This window comes from Pan paniscus, chromosome 4 (genome assembly GCF_029289425.2).
Source record: "Pan paniscus chromosome 4, NHGRI_mPanPan1-v2.0_pri, whole genome shotgun sequence".
Taxonomy (NCBI): domain Eukaryota; kingdom Metazoa; phylum Chordata; class Mammalia; order Primates; family Hominidae; genus Pan; species Pan paniscus.
Genome location: NC_073253.2, coordinates 42,799,214 through 42,817,272, shown reverse-complemented (window position 1 = coordinate 42,817,272; position 18,059 = coordinate 42,799,214). Strand labels below are relative to the sequence as shown.

Below are 18,059 nucleotides of genomic sequence, written 5' to 3'. Positions count from 1 at the left end.
GGACAATTGTGCTATTTCTAATTATTTTCTGTCCAAATAATGCTGTGGCAGATACATTGCATTGTAGGTATGTCTTTTTACATCTTATTTATATAGGATAAATTCAAGAGGAGTCAATGTCACATTTTGATAGACATTCACAAACTGCTGTCTGTAGATGTTCTGCTAATTCAGTTACACCAGAAATATCTGAGAGCTCTCTCCAGAACCCCAGAGACAAGTGTGTTAACAAATGTTTCATCTTTGCCAATCAAGTAAATAAAAATTGGTATCTCATAGTTTTAATTTGCATCTTCTTCTTATGAATTAAAATATCTTTTATTTTGTGCATGTTTATAAGCCAACTATATTTCATTTTATGTGAAGTATGTGTTTCATGTCATTTGCTCATTTTTCTGTTTATACTAAGCTCTTTGTGATACATGTTGCAAATGCTTCCTCCGTTTTTTGTTTGTCTTTTGGCTTTGTTTATTGAGTTTTGGCCCTGCAGAAGCTTTTTATTGTAATGCAATAAAATGCATGATAAATGTTAAGGCCTCTGCGTAAAACTAGAAAGGCCCTTCCTACTCTGCTATTCGAAAAAAAAATATCTCTACAGTTGTTATGTTTTCTTCAAGACTTTTTAAAGCAAAATTTTAAGTTCACAGTATATTTTTATTTTTAACATTTTAAGTCTTTCATCTATCTGGAATTTATTTTAATTTAAAAAATCAAGTAGGAATATAAGTTTATTTTTTTCCCAAATAGCTACCCAGTTGTCCCAATCTCATTAATTACATAATTCAACTTTCTCTGCTGATATATACATGTTATTTTTATCATGTACTAAATTCCCATATGCATTTTAGTTCACTGATCTGCCATCCATTCATGTGTCAGTACACACACTCAATCCTCTATTCTCTGACTCCAAGTAGCATTCTTTCCTGCGTTACTCACATTCTCAAAACAACACACAGTAAGTGAATGAAGTGCTTTATGAATTGCTAGTAGTAACACTTAAATCTTCTCTCATTTTCTCCCTGCCCCCACTAGCTAACAATATTCAAACTCTTTTTAACATCACTAAGAAAAATATAATTAGGACAGTAAATCTGTTAGGAAGTTTAAGAGACTGAACATCAGATACTACATTCTTGAGTCAAACAATTTGGGGCTAACCCATTGGCTCATAATCTTTTATAAGAACCAATGATTTTGGGTAGGCAGTGTGTGTATGTATACACAAGTGTAAGGTACATGTACCATGTACCTAGCGATAGCACTTCAGCAAGCCACTGCTCCTCCCAAAATATCCATATTGCTTGAAGAGCAAATACATTTGGCATTTTATGTCCTAATCCTTCTGAAATGGGATTTTCTCACCATTAAATGTCCTTCCCAACTGCATGTATTAAAGATGTGATGCTGAAATTTCTCTCCTAGGAGACTCAAGGGGGAAAAGAGCCAATGTCAGTCATTCTAAATAGTGGGATGTGTCTGAACATATGGAGGATGTGAAGACACATGGAATAGGACTGCCTTCTGCAAAATGATGCAGTTTTGAGCAGAACTTTGTTACCCACAAAACTGGTGTCTCTATTCCTTCACAAACATCCCCATTTAGATCTGGGGCCCAGGCTGCCACCAGAAGAACTCTCTGCCCCTGGAGACTTCTCCCCAGCCAGAGACAGGTGATTGTGCCATGAAATCACTGGGTGCTAGGAGGGCTGCAGACCATGTTGGAGGAAACGCCTGCTTGCCTGCTGCACCACTGATTGTTTCCTGAATATCAAGAAAGACGATGCTGGGAATAGTCCCTCCTTGCCCAGATCTCTGAAAAGCCAGGTAGGAGGTGAGATTCTGGGTATGCCTGCCGGCAACCTTTCAGAACTTTTCACATATTCCTCACCCTAAGAATTCAAATTCTAGCACTTCAGGAACCCTGCCTTTTTTTTTTTTTTTTTTTTTGAGACGGAGTCTCGCTCTGTCACCAACCCCGCCTTTATAGATTAAGCATGGAACTCTTTGGTACCCTAAAAATGTTCAATATATAGATTTTTTTAGGATAATGCTAGAAGACCCTTCTTTGTACTTAAAAAAGAAAAAAACAACTGAAAAAGTTCTCTGGAAGTAGGGGTGAGAGGAGGAAATTCCACCGTGCTGTGGGAAAGAAAATGCCTGAACTAGAAAAACAGCAAGAAACAAGTGGTGGACACTAGGGAGGTAGGCGTTCCATTAAACAGCGCTGAAAACCTGAAATTCCTCATCTCCCTGCACTTTCCATGGAAGGTGGCCAGAGGGCCTCAGTCACGGGAGAGATGCCATGGGCTCCATCCAGGCAGAGGCCCCATTTTGTCCAGGCTTCAGCAAACCAGAGGCGATTCCGGTCCTCTCCCTCGCTCTCTTCCGGCGCTGCTTCCTTCCCCCACCCCTCCAACAATAGTCTCCTCTTGATTTCTGTTCCAAGAGAGAACGGTGAGTCCCCAGTGCAAAGGAAACTCTAAGGATTCTTTCCACAGAGTTTTCTTACTGGGAAGAGGGAGGCGTGTGGACTGGCGTCTCCTCTTTGGCTGTGATGCTGGAGAAGCGGGTCCTCCCTTTCTCCCTGAGGAAGACACAGGGCAGACAGCTAGATTTCTCGTCCTTATTCTCAAGCATTCAAAGGAAGAAACCGGCAGAGTACCTTTTCTTCCTGGAAGAACTCGCGGTGCCCTAATGCGTGCGCTATGGTTTTAAATGTTTTTTTCAAGCTACTGAAAAAAGCTAAACTATTTTTTAGGGTAATCTCCCTGAAATACTCATCACTACCCTCCCTGGGGGCTTCCTTACCTTGAGCCAGCAGCTTGAATAATAAGCAGAGCCTTGGTCCCCTCTTCAGCTTTGTTAGATCTGGAGAAGGGCCTAGAAATCTGCCCCAGGTAACTCTGATGATTGGTGCTCAGAAAGCACCTGAAAATAGTACCCTCGACCTTTCCTCTCTGAGAGTGCTAGGATCCCATGATATGGAGTTAACTTCGTGGGAAAAATCACAGAAATCATGCCTACTGTTGCTCAGAGCTGAATAGATTGGAGACTTGTCCAGTAATGCCACTATTTAATAGGGAGGTATGTTGTCTTGGACAAGGTCAAAGTTAACAAATGGCTTTGTAACTCCTTAGAATAGGGTCCTACATTCCCTGATCAATCTGTGTGCAACAGTTCAAAACCATAAGGCAGTGCTGCTCAGACTTGAATGTGCAACTGGTCACTTGGAGATCTTGTTAAAATGCTGATTCTGATTCAGTAGATCTGCGGTGGAGCTGGGATTGATTCTGCATTTCTAACAAGCTTCTAGGTGGTGCCATGGTGTTGGTCTTTGGACCCCATTTGAAGGCTACTACCTTAAAGGATACATATTTGTTTTAAAGAAATTATTAGCTACAGATGACACTTTTTCCTTATAAGGAAACTGAAAACAAGCAACATTAATTTACTGACCTTGAGCAAATCACATACTTTCTGTAGTTTATCTGTTAAACAAGGTGGTTGCCTTTCTTCAGCTCTAAGATGAGGAGAATAAGGCACGTACTTGAGAATGGGGTAAGTGAAATGAAGTATCTAAAGTTCTGAGGAGGCCCCAAACCTAGTAATGACTCCTCCATAATTGTTGGCGCTGGTGGTGGCAGTGCCGTTGTTGGTAAATCACTCTCCCATTTAGTATCAGTGGCCATCACAGAAAGAGGTCAGAGTGGGGCCATAATCTATCAAAGGAATATAGGAGAATTGCCCAGTATTCTCTTTGTGTGCCCTGGTACTTGACACTAAAGAGAGATTCTATCAATGTTAATAGAGAGAGCCTTTTCAGTTTCTACTCCAATTAACAGACACCTAGAACCCCAATGTTGTTAAATGTAAAAAGCATCATCCAAAATCCCAACTTTTGTTACTAGATGTTTAGATTTGCCACTTTAAATTTGCCAAATAAGTATAAAACTGACTCGATCCAGTGGTTTTGGCTTTCTTCAATTGGCTTGAATTAAAGAAAGGAAAGGGCATTGTGCTCAACAAGGGTATCACATTTCTCTCCCTGAATTTACCCCATGGTGTTTTGTCAATTCAGCCCAAGTGGCATTCCTTTAGCTTGGATTCACAGCCTTTGCCTATAACAAACCAGAGAGCTGAACACTTCCTACAAGGCTGGATCCTGGCTCACAGCTCTTTTAGTCAAGGAAAAACAAATGACCGTTCTCTGTCTCGCCAAAAACAATTTGCAAACCCGTCATCTGCCCAGAAAATAAATGGAAAATAAAATGCAACAACAGTCTTTTCTGTGTATCTATCTGATAAATGTTAATTTCCCATGAACAAATGGGTGGGGGTGCTTGCCAAGATGACATTTTAATACACATGTAGCAGCCCCATGCACACAACAGCAGAACAAGCCCATATAGTTCCAGTCAATTCAGGTGAGGGATAAATCCATCAAGCTGGCAGTTTGGCATTGTCTAGACTCCAAAAAAGTTTGACTAACTTTTTTTTTCAAATTAATGGCTTCATTTGGCATTGTATAAAGATAGCATCTTTCATTCTACAGCCTACTGATTCATTAACTCGTCTATTTAACAAATATTTATTGTGCATCTATGACAGGCTCTGTGCTGTTGTAGGCCCTGGGCAGACAGCAGTGGACAAAACAAAGTCCCTATCCTCATGCTGCTTCCTTTCTTGTGAACTTATGTATTACACATAATGCTGGATGAAGACATGTTCTTATTCTTTTATGTAAATACCATTGTTTTATGTAAATGTATTTGGTTTTTGAATAGTCTAAAAGAACAGCCTTCATTAGGCTAGTTGTTTCTGAGGGTGCACATTAAAATTATTTGCTGTCTCTATGTTCCTGTCAGAGGGAGATCTGTGTCCATTGCTGCTTTATTTCATTATCCATATAAACATGTAAGAAAAAAAAATGAGTGATTTAGGTAAAAACTCAATCAGGAAAATTAGAACAACTTTTTCTATAAGGTTTATATTTTCATTATAATTGAAGCATACAATATGACCTATGAATGCTGATTTTTCAAACACCATTATCAATCTTTTTGCCTTTCTACATCACCATTAAATTAGGGGCAAGGATCTAACTTGTAAAATAGGTTCATCACAGCACACGTTGTAAAAAAATAAGAAACAAAACTTTATGAGATAGAATCTACTAATATTTTTTAAAGGGAATAGAAAAAGCTTAGTATCTGTGTTTTTCTTGATTAACAAATACATGCTCACTCTAAGATGCAAATAATATAGAAATGGATAAATCAAAAAGTGCTATTCCACCGGGCGCAGTAGCTCATGCCTGTAATCCCAGCATTTTGGGAGGCCAAGGCAGGTGGATCACTTGAGGTCAGGAGTTCGAGACCAGTGTGACCAACATGGTGAATCCCCATCTCTACTAAAAATACAAAAAATTAGCCAGGCGTGGTGGCGGGCAGCTGTAATCCCAGCTACTCGGGAGGCTGACACAGGAGAATCACTTGAACCTGGGAGGCGGAGGTTGCAGTGAGCCAAGATTGTGCCACTGTACTCTAGCCTGGGTGACAGAGCCTGACTCTGTCTCAAAAAAAAAGTGCTATTTATATTGATTTATAATGTTTACAGATCTAAGTAATTGATCTTGTGATTTACATATGGTTCTAGAACACTGATCATTATCATCAGATTGCTCAACCGGCTAGGACATTCCTTATTCCATAATACTAATAGCTTCTAAAATAACATTTGATATACTCAGAACTATCTTCTAGAGAGAACATCCAGTGCTGAATAGGAATTCCATTTAAAAGCATGGCTCTTAAAACGAGCATTTACAGTTAATATTAATGCCACCGAGAAGAAGACGGAGCAAGACACTGACCATCTGTTTTAGAGAATCACAGCATGTCAGCAAAAGAGTCTCACAGATCATCCCATGAAGTGGGCAGGGCAGGAGGAGACTATAAACAAGCCCGTAGGTGAGTTTTAATACACACACACACACACACACACACCTCGAAAATTACTTATTTATCCCATTTTGTCATTTCACAGATGAGAAAATTGAGATTCAAGCAAGTAAAGCAACCTGTCAAGTCATGCATATAGGAAATGCAGAGATTGGATGAGAACAGCAGTGTTCTGACTCCCAATCTGGTCTTTTTCTACTCCACCAAGCCACAGGAGAGGGCACCTTTTACACGTTAGTGCAGAACAACTCAGCTTCGATTCGTCCCTAAGGTTAAGTGTCCAAACACGTCTCTGTTGTTTCACAAGCTCTCAGTCTAACAAAAGGACCTGAATGGCTTTGGTTATTGGTGGTAGATTTTTTGTTATTCTTGCTGTTGTGTGTTTTGCTTTTGGAAAGTGGAGAGAAATTTAACTAAGACCTAAGTAAAAGTATCATTATTACTTGACAAACTAACGGTCACACAGGTTTTAAAGTTTAGAGTGAAAGAAAAATAGCAGTTGGATCAATCAGGCAGCACACACACACATGCACACACGCACGCACACACGCACGCACACACACATGCGCACACACATGCGCGCGTGTGCACACACACACGCACACCCATGGTGATATATAGTGTTCTGTTTCTCTGTGTGAAGGTGAGTGGCTCACTGTTACAATGTTTGAGGAGACAGAACCCCAAGTGTGCTCAGCCCTGGGCAGGAGGAGAATGTGTCACTTTAAGTCCTTTCCTCTTTAGCTGAGTCATGGTACAACCACGATGGTCTCCAAAAAAAGTGTCTCCAGCCCTCCACAACCAGGGAAAAGGTCACCAATAACACAGAGCTCAAGCAGTTGGGGAAGTGGGTGAAAGGGAGAATAAAATGTCCACAATATAACTGAACTCTCTTCGCACGTTCATCTAAGTTGAAAACTTTTATCCCAAGACAAACTTTCCCCTGCATTGAGCTGTGTTGAATACAGCTGCATTCAGTGAAGCTAAATCTGCCATTTCTGCCATTCGTGAAGATGAATATCAATACATTAAACTCTACACTCTTTTATTTTATAAGAATTTAGAATTCAGAATATCTTCACTCAGTGTGTGCCCAACTCTAAAGCTATGAGGAATAATATCTGCTCTGATAGATCCCTGGTATAGTATTAAGCAAGAATAATGACACAAATTATAGGAGACTCATTCTGTTCTCTGTATTAACAAAATACAGTACTCTTCAGTGTTAATATATGACCCTTAAAAAATATATAACTGACACTGATTGACTCCTGCTACTTGCCAAACATTATGTTAAGTGTTTTATGCCGATAGTTGTATTTAATTCTCACAACTCCATTATGTTGGTGCAATTTTACATTTGGGGACACTGAGATTTAGAGCAGTTAAGTACCTGCCCCGAGGCCCATAAACAGTAGGCAATGAAGCTGAAATTCAAACCAAAAGTAGTACAACAACAGAGACTGTGCTCTACTCACTCTAATTTGACTCACATCCCAGCACACAGATCTACAGGACACACATCCTAACATAATTTAAAATGTGTATAAGAAACTGTAATTTAGTTATGTGTACAGTTTTGGCAGAAATTAACGAATAAAATACTGTGTGTCTCAAATTCTGGATCACTTCAAACTGGAATTCCCCCAATGATATCACAAAAGAGCCTCTGATGACCCCCAAAGAATCACACACTGGAAGTTTCCACAAATGCCAACTCACTCTTTGGAGTTGAGTGAGTAAAGATAGATTGAGTGGTAGTGACTTCGATGAAACTAATCGATGGCTTTTATTCTTCGGGTAGCTAAAATTCATTTCCCCCAGTATCAAAGAAATATTTTCACAGCAATGACTTAACAACTTAAATGGAAATATTGAATACACTTTTTTCTTTAAAAGAAAACTGCATATCCTCAGCTTCTTAATCTCAAGCCATAGTCATGCTAGCAGTGGGGCTGTTTTCTGAGCCACTGGCCTACCCACCTTGTGCTTTCCTTGTCTTTAATTTAATTGCCTTCCTTGTCTTTAACAAATGTCTCTGCTGTCATTTGTTTCCTATTGTGTTGCATCTGATGCTTTTACTCAGTAAACAAAACTAGAATGTGTTCTGTGATGTTGTTTTAGTTGAGCACAAAATTCAATACATTATCAAGAGAAATGAAACTGAAAGGAGCAAGTCAAGATCGCAGACCTGCGTTTTCTTCTGGGGCCACAATTGCTGATAAATGATGCAATAATGCCCTCGACAATCTATTCCAGCTACCTTTTGATCTGAAGATCTATGGAAATGGAGTAGTTAGGGGAGGTGGTAGGGTAGCAGTAAAACACTTTCAATTGTTATTAGAATAATTTTGCATCCGCAAGCTGGCAAACGCTTTACATTGCTCATTTTATGGTGCTCCTAAAGAAAATCCTTGAAAAAAGGAGAAGAAAAAAGAGGTCTGACTAATGGAACAAAAGCTACATCACAGTCTAGTTCTGTCATGTTTTCTCATCCTTAGTAAGATGATGGTTCAATTTTGAATAAAGATTAATTACTTGAATGTGGTTAAAGCATAGTCTAGCCAAATTAATTTTTAAAATGAGAGTCCAGCTATTTTTATCTTATTCTTCACATCCCAGGTGATTTCAATCAGTAAATTTCATAGCAGTGAATATTTTTAAAAAGTATGCTTGGCCATTGGCTTTTACCCATTCGGCATCTCTCTGAATTAAAGTATTAATATTGGGAAACATAACGAGTCTCTCAGAGTGACCTTGCTGACCTATTTTTGACAACATGATTTCGGCTCCCTCATGTCTTGCGATGATAGGTGCTGGTAACATTATCCTTTATGACTAATTTAATTGAAGCAAGTTAGACTTTTAAAAACTAGTTGTGTATGTTAGCTTGACTAGCTTGCTACGCCCTATTTGGTGCTTGGAAAACCAGGCACTGGGTGAATGCTTTTCAATTGCGTCTGTAACTTAGTTTTTCCCTCCTACTGACATAAATGATCCATCTTAATCCTCCCATTCTAGCTGCATATTGTTTTCCAAAACTAAAGCTATATGCCCCAAAACCTTTGCCTTCTATCATGTGGCAGATGACATCTTCCACTGACAGTGAATAATAAATTTACACTCAACCCACATGGGGAACCTGAACACATAAGCTCCCCACATGCAGAACTATTTCCAAGTGACATTCCCTTCTCTCTTTCCCTTCTACTTCAGTGATGCAGAATAACCATCATATAACAATTAACAATCCTCCTTTAGGGGGATGCTGAATGGAAAGAAAAGAACAGGAGAAGGGCACCTCAATCCAGGTAACATATTAACAAAAACCCCAGAGCAAACCACAGTCCTTAACAGACACCCTGATAAGGCTCCCAGGACACAGTACTGAGGAAGAGCAAATTCTCCAGTGGGACACATCTCACACGCCAGTGGCTCCTGGTTCTCCCAGCCACATGATCTGTGCCAAAATTCAGATTTAACACAGTGTCCTCTTTAGTCCCAATGTAATTCTATTTCTAGTTTTGCCAGCCTTAGTTCTGCAAAGCATCAGTATTCTCTTACCAAAAAAAAGTATTAGCTGAAATTCTGGGCCATCTATCACTTATACCCTTTGGTTAAGGACTACTCCCAGTAAGGTATTTTCTGTTGAAGATGCCCACAGCAGTATCCACCCAGGAACCTTGAAATGGAAGCAGAAATGATTGCATGGGTAACTTACCAGCTCCTGAGGTCTGAATGGCTGCAGCAGCCCCACTCCTTTACCTGATCCCTGCTCTCTCTGTCTCTCTCCCTCTCTCTCTCCCTCTTTCTCTTGTGTACAGATTGCAGGGAACTTAAAGAACTCGCAGGGACAGTGTTTCGAATGACTTAAGAAAGAGAACAGGAACAATACTTCGTTCTCTTTTTCTCAGATGAGTACCTTCGGGAAGAAGGAAGGAAGGGAGGGGAGAGGGAGGAAGTCAACAACCCTTTGCTTTCCTGAAAAAAAATAAGGAAACAGAAGATAGACATCTCATTTTCTCTTAAACAAAATGTTGGAAGGGGCAAAAAAAAAAAAAAAACTTTGAAAAAAGGAATTCCTCAAATATGCTCTCTGCCCTGGGAGCTTTAAAGAGATGAAACGCCTTAGTGGCCTGTCCTGTCCAAACAAACGGTGTTCCAGACAGGCAGGCTCTCCTGAGCCTGCAGCCTCTGGTATCTGGTTTGCAGAACTGACACAGCCGAAAGGGAACAAATCATGTCATGTCGACTTACAGCAAGGGAGAGCTTGGCCTGTTGTGCTAACCGAGGTAAACCTGCAGCCTGTAAGACAGTGTCGGGGCTGGGCAGCCAGGACTCCTGGCTTTTCCTAGGCCCTTTGAAACACCAGCATTGCTGCAATTCCTCGCTGACTCTAGATCCTTAGAGTTTTTCCAGGATCAAATAGCAGATTTATGCCCACCAAACTTTATACAGTGGACCCAATCCAGCTTCCATCACTGATGGATGAAAAAGGAAAAGAAGCAACTAACCACAACTGCTGCCGGCCATGGTTATCTCAGATCTGTTGTTTATATTATTCTATCCTCTACATTCCTAAGGCGTCTTGGATTTAATCACCTCTGGAAAACTGGAAGGAGATTTCTCATTTGTTTTCAAAATACTGCGAAGCAGCATAGGGTTTAGATAAATCAGCCACGCTGTTCGAAAAAAGATAGGGGAGGCAGGAGCAGTTAAAATGGAGGGAGTACCCTTTATCAAGGTAGAAGACTTGGGGCTTCAGCAGGCAGGCATGAGCTTGCTTAGGCTAGTTGCACTTAGGAATAAGCTTGGTTTTAACTTCTCTGATTTGTGTTATGTCTCTTGTGTCCCTTATTCATCTGGTTAGGACCATTTTCACTGTGAACAGGAACCAGCAGTTATGTAGACCTTTGTGGCAGCAAAAGAAAAACCAGCTTTACACTACTTCCTCATTTCACCCAACTGTGAAAAAAATGGGGTGGACAGATACACCTGATTGCAAAGAGTCATGAAAGTGAGTTCAGGGGAAGAATGATTCTGATTCAGTGACCCTGTAAGATTTTGATTGAGTCCTTATTGGCCTATAGGATTATGTTTTTATTCTGACAGATATTTTTCTATCATCTATCTGTCTATCTATCTATCTATCTATCTATCATCTATCTATCTAATCTATCCATATATCTATCTATCTCCCTGTCTATCTAGTTATCTGAATATGTGTGCATGTATCAGAGAGAGACATGAAGATTTTGTTACTCGGTAGGTGTGCACAAGCCAGAGCAGAGTCCCATTCCTTGCATCCGCCACAGCACCAACACTGGCACAACCCATGGCACTGAGTTCTGGCCTGGGTGACCCAGCCTCACCAACAGTGGGGAACACGGATGACCAGAGACAGTCTCTATGGTTTGCTTAGAGCCACACGCCAACACGTTCCTGTCTCCTGATCCCGGCTCTCGGGCTCTTTGCCCTCTGCTGGCCTTCCTCTACATCCTGCCTTTGTAGAAATGGGAAGGGAAATGAAAATGAAAATCTGAGAAAGCCAGGGAAGGGCATGAGGGAATGGAGCAGGAAGGCCTAGGAATGGAGTCTTTTAAAGGGGGAGAAACACTGGGGCAAACCTTTGAGTAACCGGAGGTGAAACAAGCAGGCAGCTGAAATTCATAATAAAAAAGCAGACGTCCTTGGGAGTGAGGTGGGGTGAGGAGAAGCAATAGGGAGGGGGCAAGGTGTGCGGGGCATCAGCAGCAGAGGAAAGGAGGGACCCAAGGAACGAGACGCTCATGGTACCAACTCCTCACAAGCAGGAAACTGCCTCTGATCACTTGAAGAATCCATTGCAGCTGCACACAGGCCTTCCCATATTTTTACTCCTCTTTGCACCCTCAAGGCAAGGCCAGGGCTGAGCCCCAGGAGTCCAGGCAGAATCCAAAGGATTTCCCTTTTAAGTCTGCAGAATGTGGGGACTGTCACGTTGAGGCCGTGTTGTTGTCTCCAGGCCAGCTGACCCGCCCAGACAGCCTGGATGGGGACATGTGCCATTTCAGGCTGCACGGCTTTGACTGAATGAGGCAGCATCCAGTCGGGATCTGACATCATCCCCGCAGCCAGCCAGGGGACTCTCAAGGCTGCCTTGTGCCAAGCTGCTCCATGCTCACACCGCGTTGCAACCCTGCCTGTGAAATTCACAGAAAAGGCTTTTCCCTCTTTCCTTGTGCTGCCAGTCACCTGAACAGTCACCCTCTAAAACTTGTGAAACCACCCGCTGGGTGTCAGGAGCAGAAATTCCTAACCCTCCCATTAGGTTTGGCAGGACAGATTTCTGATCAGTCCACTGGAGCTCTAACTCTGTCCTGGCCTATCTGGATCCTGACTAAAAGTGAAGGATCCAACTGAGACGCATGAGCAGGAATGGCATATGGCCTTGGCTCTCACCCCTCAGGAAAGCCCCATGTTGCACAGCGTATCATAGAGATCACTTGAGTAGAGAGAGGAGCTGCCCACCCCTGGGACGAGATAGGAGGACAGGAGAGAAACCTAGGTGAGGACAGTGCTGTGACCCTAACCCTCAGAACCAGCACCACAGGAATAGGTGCTCTACTCAAAATGGCGTCCTGCCTCTGAAGCGTCCTAATTTGTATGGCACCAGCTTCCAATGACACAGACTCTGGGGTTATCTGTTGACTCCCAGACTAACTTGACTTCAGGTCATGGAGGTAGCAGCGTAGGAGAAAATGGAGAAAGGTTTGGAATAGAACATATTCTTCAGAAAAGTACACAAAACGTAAGTGTACCGGTCAGGGAACTTCACAAAAGGAACATATCTGAGTAGCCAGCCCTCAGATTAAGAAAGAGGACAGAGGTCCCCCAAGCCCCTCCTGTCACTACCTCCTCTCAGGTGCCCTGACTTCCAGCACCTGACGTGGATGCACATTACCTGGTTTTGAATTTACATGAAAATGGCATTGGCTTGCACTTCATTTGGTTTCTTTGCCTCGATAGTATATTCATGGGATTCGTCCCTATTGTTGAGTGTAGCTGTGGCTCATTCGCTCTCATTGCTGGATAGGGTTTCATTCTGTGAATATATCACCATTTAGATGTCTGTTCTACTTAAGACAGACATTGGATTGTTTCTAGTTTGGAGCCATTACAAATGGGCTGCCAGGAATATTCCTGTCCCTGCCAGATGTCTTTTTAGAAGCCTGATGCAGGACTCATCTCTCTCCAGGAAGATTGGCCACTCCAGTGACTCAGTCTTTCTGTTTGGTATCCTTTGGCACTCACTTCCTCTCAAAGGGGATGCATAGCATAGATTTAAAAAAAGAAATCAAATGACTTTGATTTGAGGACACGGCCATGCCTTTGGAGACACTGGCAGAGTTCCTGAGGTGCTTGGGCACTGGTTAGGAGCCACTGTTCTCACTTCCTGCAGCAACCTGGAGATGCTAGTTCCTGCTGCTCTGAGTCATGCTCCAGCGGCTCCCCATCTCCACTACAGATTCGATGGAAAATGTGTCTCTCCTCCCCGCTCTGGGCTTCTCACGAACATGCTGAGTTTTGTTATATGAAAGTGCAGGAGGGATGGCGCAGTCCCCGGCCTGAAACTGCTTTGAAACTTCCTTAGTTTCTTTGATTTATTGTCTTCAACTTGCCAAACCCCCAAAGCCTCCAAGTCCCAACTCTCAAAAATGTGAGAATGTTCATTTCTTTTTTCCTCTTAAGTTTTTTTTTCAGCATGAAAAGATAATATGAAGGATTCATTTAGACAAGTTATTGAAGAAAGTCTATTTTATGCATCCAGTTTTTTCATATGACAAGTGGGGATAAGAACACATCTATTTTGTACAGTATTTGGAGTAAATAAGAATAGGTTAACATCTTTCACATACTTACCATGTGCCAGACACTTCTAAACACTTCACACATCAAACCAACTTAGTCATCACAACAGTCCTATGAAGTAGGTGCTATTATCGTCCACCATCCCCCTGCCCTTTTTACAGATGAAGGAACTGAGTAATGGAGACATCATACTACCTCCTTGATACCACACAAATAGTAAGATTTCAAACCCAGGAAATTCTGGCTCGGAGCCCTAATTTTTAACCACAAAGCTAACATACCTTGCTCTCTAAACTAGCACTGCATGTCGCATAGTAAAAACTAATGACTGCTCCCTAAAATTGGAGAACCACAGGTTTATAATAGACACAAAGATTCATTGGGCAACCCTTTAATAAGCATGTCTTATGGACCAGGAAGCCCCATGCTAGGTGTGGTTAACGTGCTTCTGGATTTTATTGCCTCGTAGAGGAGAGATACGTTAAATAAATCAAACAAGCCATACCTGAATACCTAAACAGTTACCACGGCGGTCAGTGCTCTGAAGATTAAGTCTGGGAGTTACAAGAGCATATAGCAGGGGACCAAATCTGGGCAAGAAGGTCAGGAGGCTCTTCCTGAAAATGGCATGTCAGCTGAGACCTCAAGAATGAGCATGAGTCAGGGAAGATGGTGAGGAGCAGCTCATGCAAGGGCCAGTCAGACAGGTCTGGGTTCAGATTGTGACCTTGATCCTGAGAAGGGTGGGAAATCATTAAAGATTTTACTAAGGGTATAGAATGATCAGGTTTGCATTTCAGAAAGACTATTTTTGGTCACTGTGCAAAGAATGAAGGCGGACAAGAGTGGGAGCAGATGAGCAGCTGTAAAAATCTAGGCTAAGTTCAATCCTGCCAATAGGGCCTATCAAGAGACATAGGTGGGCGTGTTGTAACCACCCAGTGGGTTCACTTTGCTTGCTGCCTAGACAGAGCCCATTTATCAAGACAGGGGAATTGCAGTGGAGAAAGAGTAATTCACACAGAGCTGGCTGTGAGGGAGACTGGAGATTTTTTATTACTCAAATCAGTCTTGCCAAGCATTTGGGGATTGGAATTTTAAAAGATAATTTGGCGGGTAGGGGCTTGGGAAGTGGGGAGTGCTGATTGGTCAGGTTAGAGATGGAATCACAGGGGGTGGAAGTCAGGTTTTCTTGCTGTCTTCTGTTCCTGGGTGGGATGGCAGAACTGGTTGAGCCAGATTACCAGTCTAGGTGGTGTCAGCTGATCCACCCCGTGCAGGGTCTGCAAACTATCTCAAACACTGATCTTAGGTTGTACAACAGTGATGTTATCCCCAGAAGCAATTTGGGGAGGCTCAGTCTCTTGGAGCCAGAGGCTACATGACCCATAAACTGTAATTTCTAATCTTATAGCTAATTTGTTAGTCCTGCAAAGGTAGACTGGTCCCCAGGCAAGAAGGGGGTCTTTTCCAGAAAGGGCTATTGTCAATTTTGTTTCAGAGTCAAACCATGAACTGAATTCCTTCCCAAAGTTAGTTCAGCCTATGCCCAGGAATGAACAAGGACAGCTTAAAGGTTAGAAGCAAGACGGAGTCAATTAGGTCTGATTTCTTTCACTGTCATGATTTCCTCAGTTATAATTTTTGCAAAGGCGGTTTCAATGTCAGTGCCTGGAGAGGTCATAGGACAACCAAGTTTGAGAGCTGTGCTCAGATGTTGTATGACAAGAGTCTATTGGAGAATTAATATAGGCAATGCCTGGCCTAAGAATAACTGGCTTATGAAAGCTTCCTACTTTCAAACAGCAACATCTACCATTGCCCTGCCATCCCCAATTTCCAGAGCCTCCAAAGCTGAGTGCCTACCCTCCTTTATTCCACCCCAGCCTCCTGTCTGTTTGCCTTGCCTTGCTGTCATTGTCCCATGTCTAAATTTCTCAATACTCACCCAACAGAGAGCTCCTTTTCCTTTAACACACACCCAGTGCTGTTACCAAAAAGCTAGTGGCATCCTCCAAGCTAGCCCAGGAGTGGTAAGTGGGAGGGATGGAGTAGAACTCAGTGTTTGAACTACTAGCATTGGGGAAAATGTACCCCAGGCGTTCCATGTAGAACCCAGGCTGAAATTTCTAAGAAAACTGTTACGCTTGGTAGATTGCTGGTGTTATAACAGAGTTCCAGCACATATGGTTTTAAGAACTAGTCTGGGGATATAGGAAAGAAACGCTCAGTTTTTCCTGCTATGCTTTCACAACACAGAACACTTCTGACACCAGATGTATGGGAGTTTTCCCCACACACCTAGGAATCAACCAATTCTTCAGTAGACACCAGTAGGATGTCCTAATTCAATTCAGTGTCCACACTATCTACCTAGAGACAGTATCAGATCCCACAGGTTGAGGATTCAGTCCTATGATACTTTCCTCCACTTCAGATGCCAATCAAAAGCCCCAGGTTGTTTCACCTGTACTTCTGACTAATCAGCTATAAATCAGTATGCCCATGACCCCCTCCTCAGGTTCAATTAATTTGCTAGAGTAGCTCACAGAACTCAGGTTACTTACATTTACTAGTTTATTATTAAGGATATTACAAAGGATACCAATGAACACCAGATGAAGAGTTGGATAGGGCAAAATATGGAAGAAGGAGGGCGAAACTTCCATGTCCTCTCTGGGCATGCCATCCAGAAGCTCTCAAACCCAGTCCTTTTGGGTTTTTATGAAAGTTTCATTATATTGGCATGATTGGGTAAGTCATTGGCCATTGATATCAATTTAACCTTCAGCCCCTCTCCCTTTCCTGGAGGTAGGGGGGTGAGGCTGAGAGTCCCAATTCTGTAATTACAACTTGGTCTTTCCCGTGACCAGCCCCCATTCTGAAGCTACCTTGGGCTGCCGGCCACCAGTCAACTCACTAGCATACCAAAAGACACATCATTTTGAAGATTCCAAGGATTTTAGGAGTTGTATGCCAGGAAATGAGGACCAAGGCAAAATATATATTTCACCATATCACAACTGGCTTGCGGACTTAACCACCAAGGAACATGCAGTCTGAGCTCCAAATATCTGGTATGAGCAAACAAACATTTTTAAGTTGGGGAATGGCTGTAGTCATACTACAAGTAAAACAAGTCCTCCTTGTTTACTCTTTTTTTTTTTGAGACAGAGTCTCGCTCTGTTGCCCAAGCTGGAGTGCAATGGCACAATCTCAGCTCACTGCAACCTCTGCCTCCCAGGTTCAAGTGATCCTCCTGCCTCAGCCACCACTAGTAGCTGGGATTACAGGCACGTGCCACCATGCACAGCTAATTTTTGTGTTTTTAGTAGAGACAGGGTTTCATCATGTTGGCCAGGCTGGTCTCGAACTCCTGACCTCAGATAATCTGCCTGCCTCAGCCTCCCAAAGTGCTGGGATTACAGGCATGACCTTGTTTATTCTCTCTTGGATTGCTTGGTTTGGGGGTAAATTAGCAGCCCTGTCATGAGGATACCCAGGTAACCCATGGAGAGATCCACATGGAGAGAAACGGAGGGCTCCTACTAACAGCCTTTTGAGTGCACTGTCAACTGTGGGTTTATTATTAGGCTAATCATTCTCCAGTATTCATTTCCGTAATTTAGTAAAGCTCACCTTTTCACAGTCTCCTCCAGAGAGGTTGTAAAGGCCTTTTCCTCTGCTTGTAGGCTCTCTTCAAGCATTCTAAATGCTTATTTATGTGTCTGTGGCACACCAGGGACAGGAAATAACTTTCTTTATTTTTATACATTAAATTAAATATGATTAGAGCTCCCCTCCTTGACAAAGTTGGCTAACAGTTCTATATCATTATTTTTAATGGATCCCACATGGATCCTTCCTTAGGTTGTCCCAGACCTAGGGCTCAGGCAGTCTCAGGAAGACAGCACTGAGCCTTGATCCACGCTGGGTCATTCATGGTCCTCTCAAGGGGGCTGGTTCCCCTGGTGACTCTACACGCTCAGTGTCAAGTTCCATCCCAAGAATGTCTGCCAAATCTATTTGACTATTGCCTCACGCCCAGATCGCCACAGTTGCCCCTGTCATCTCTACAGTCCTATGCAGGTGTAATGCAAGGTTGCTGCCACTCTAAGAAAACCCACAACATGTCTCATTTCCCAATCTTCTGGGATTCAACTCACACCAGGGGTCAGGCTTCTTTCTTCAATTCCATTGCCATGTCTTCCAGTCTCATTAAATCTAGATCAGTATTTAGCTCTA

At 42.4% G+C, this 18,059-nt stretch overlaps 1 protein-coding gene across 1 annotated transcript in view; it reads right to left on the bottom strand.

The window, feature by feature from the left end:
* The window catches only part of ZNF366 (zinc finger protein 366), a 65,018-nt gene extending 54,589 nt beyond the window's left edge, over nucleotides 1-10,429 (bottom strand). Inside the window, exon 1 of the mRNA XM_003810485.7 lies at nucleotides 9,685-10,429. The gene's annotated coding sequence lies outside the window, so the exon portion shown is untranslated. The remainder of the gene's footprint in view (nucleotides 1-9,684) is intronic.
* Between the last annotated feature and the right edge of the window lie 7,630 nt (nucleotides 10,430-18,059).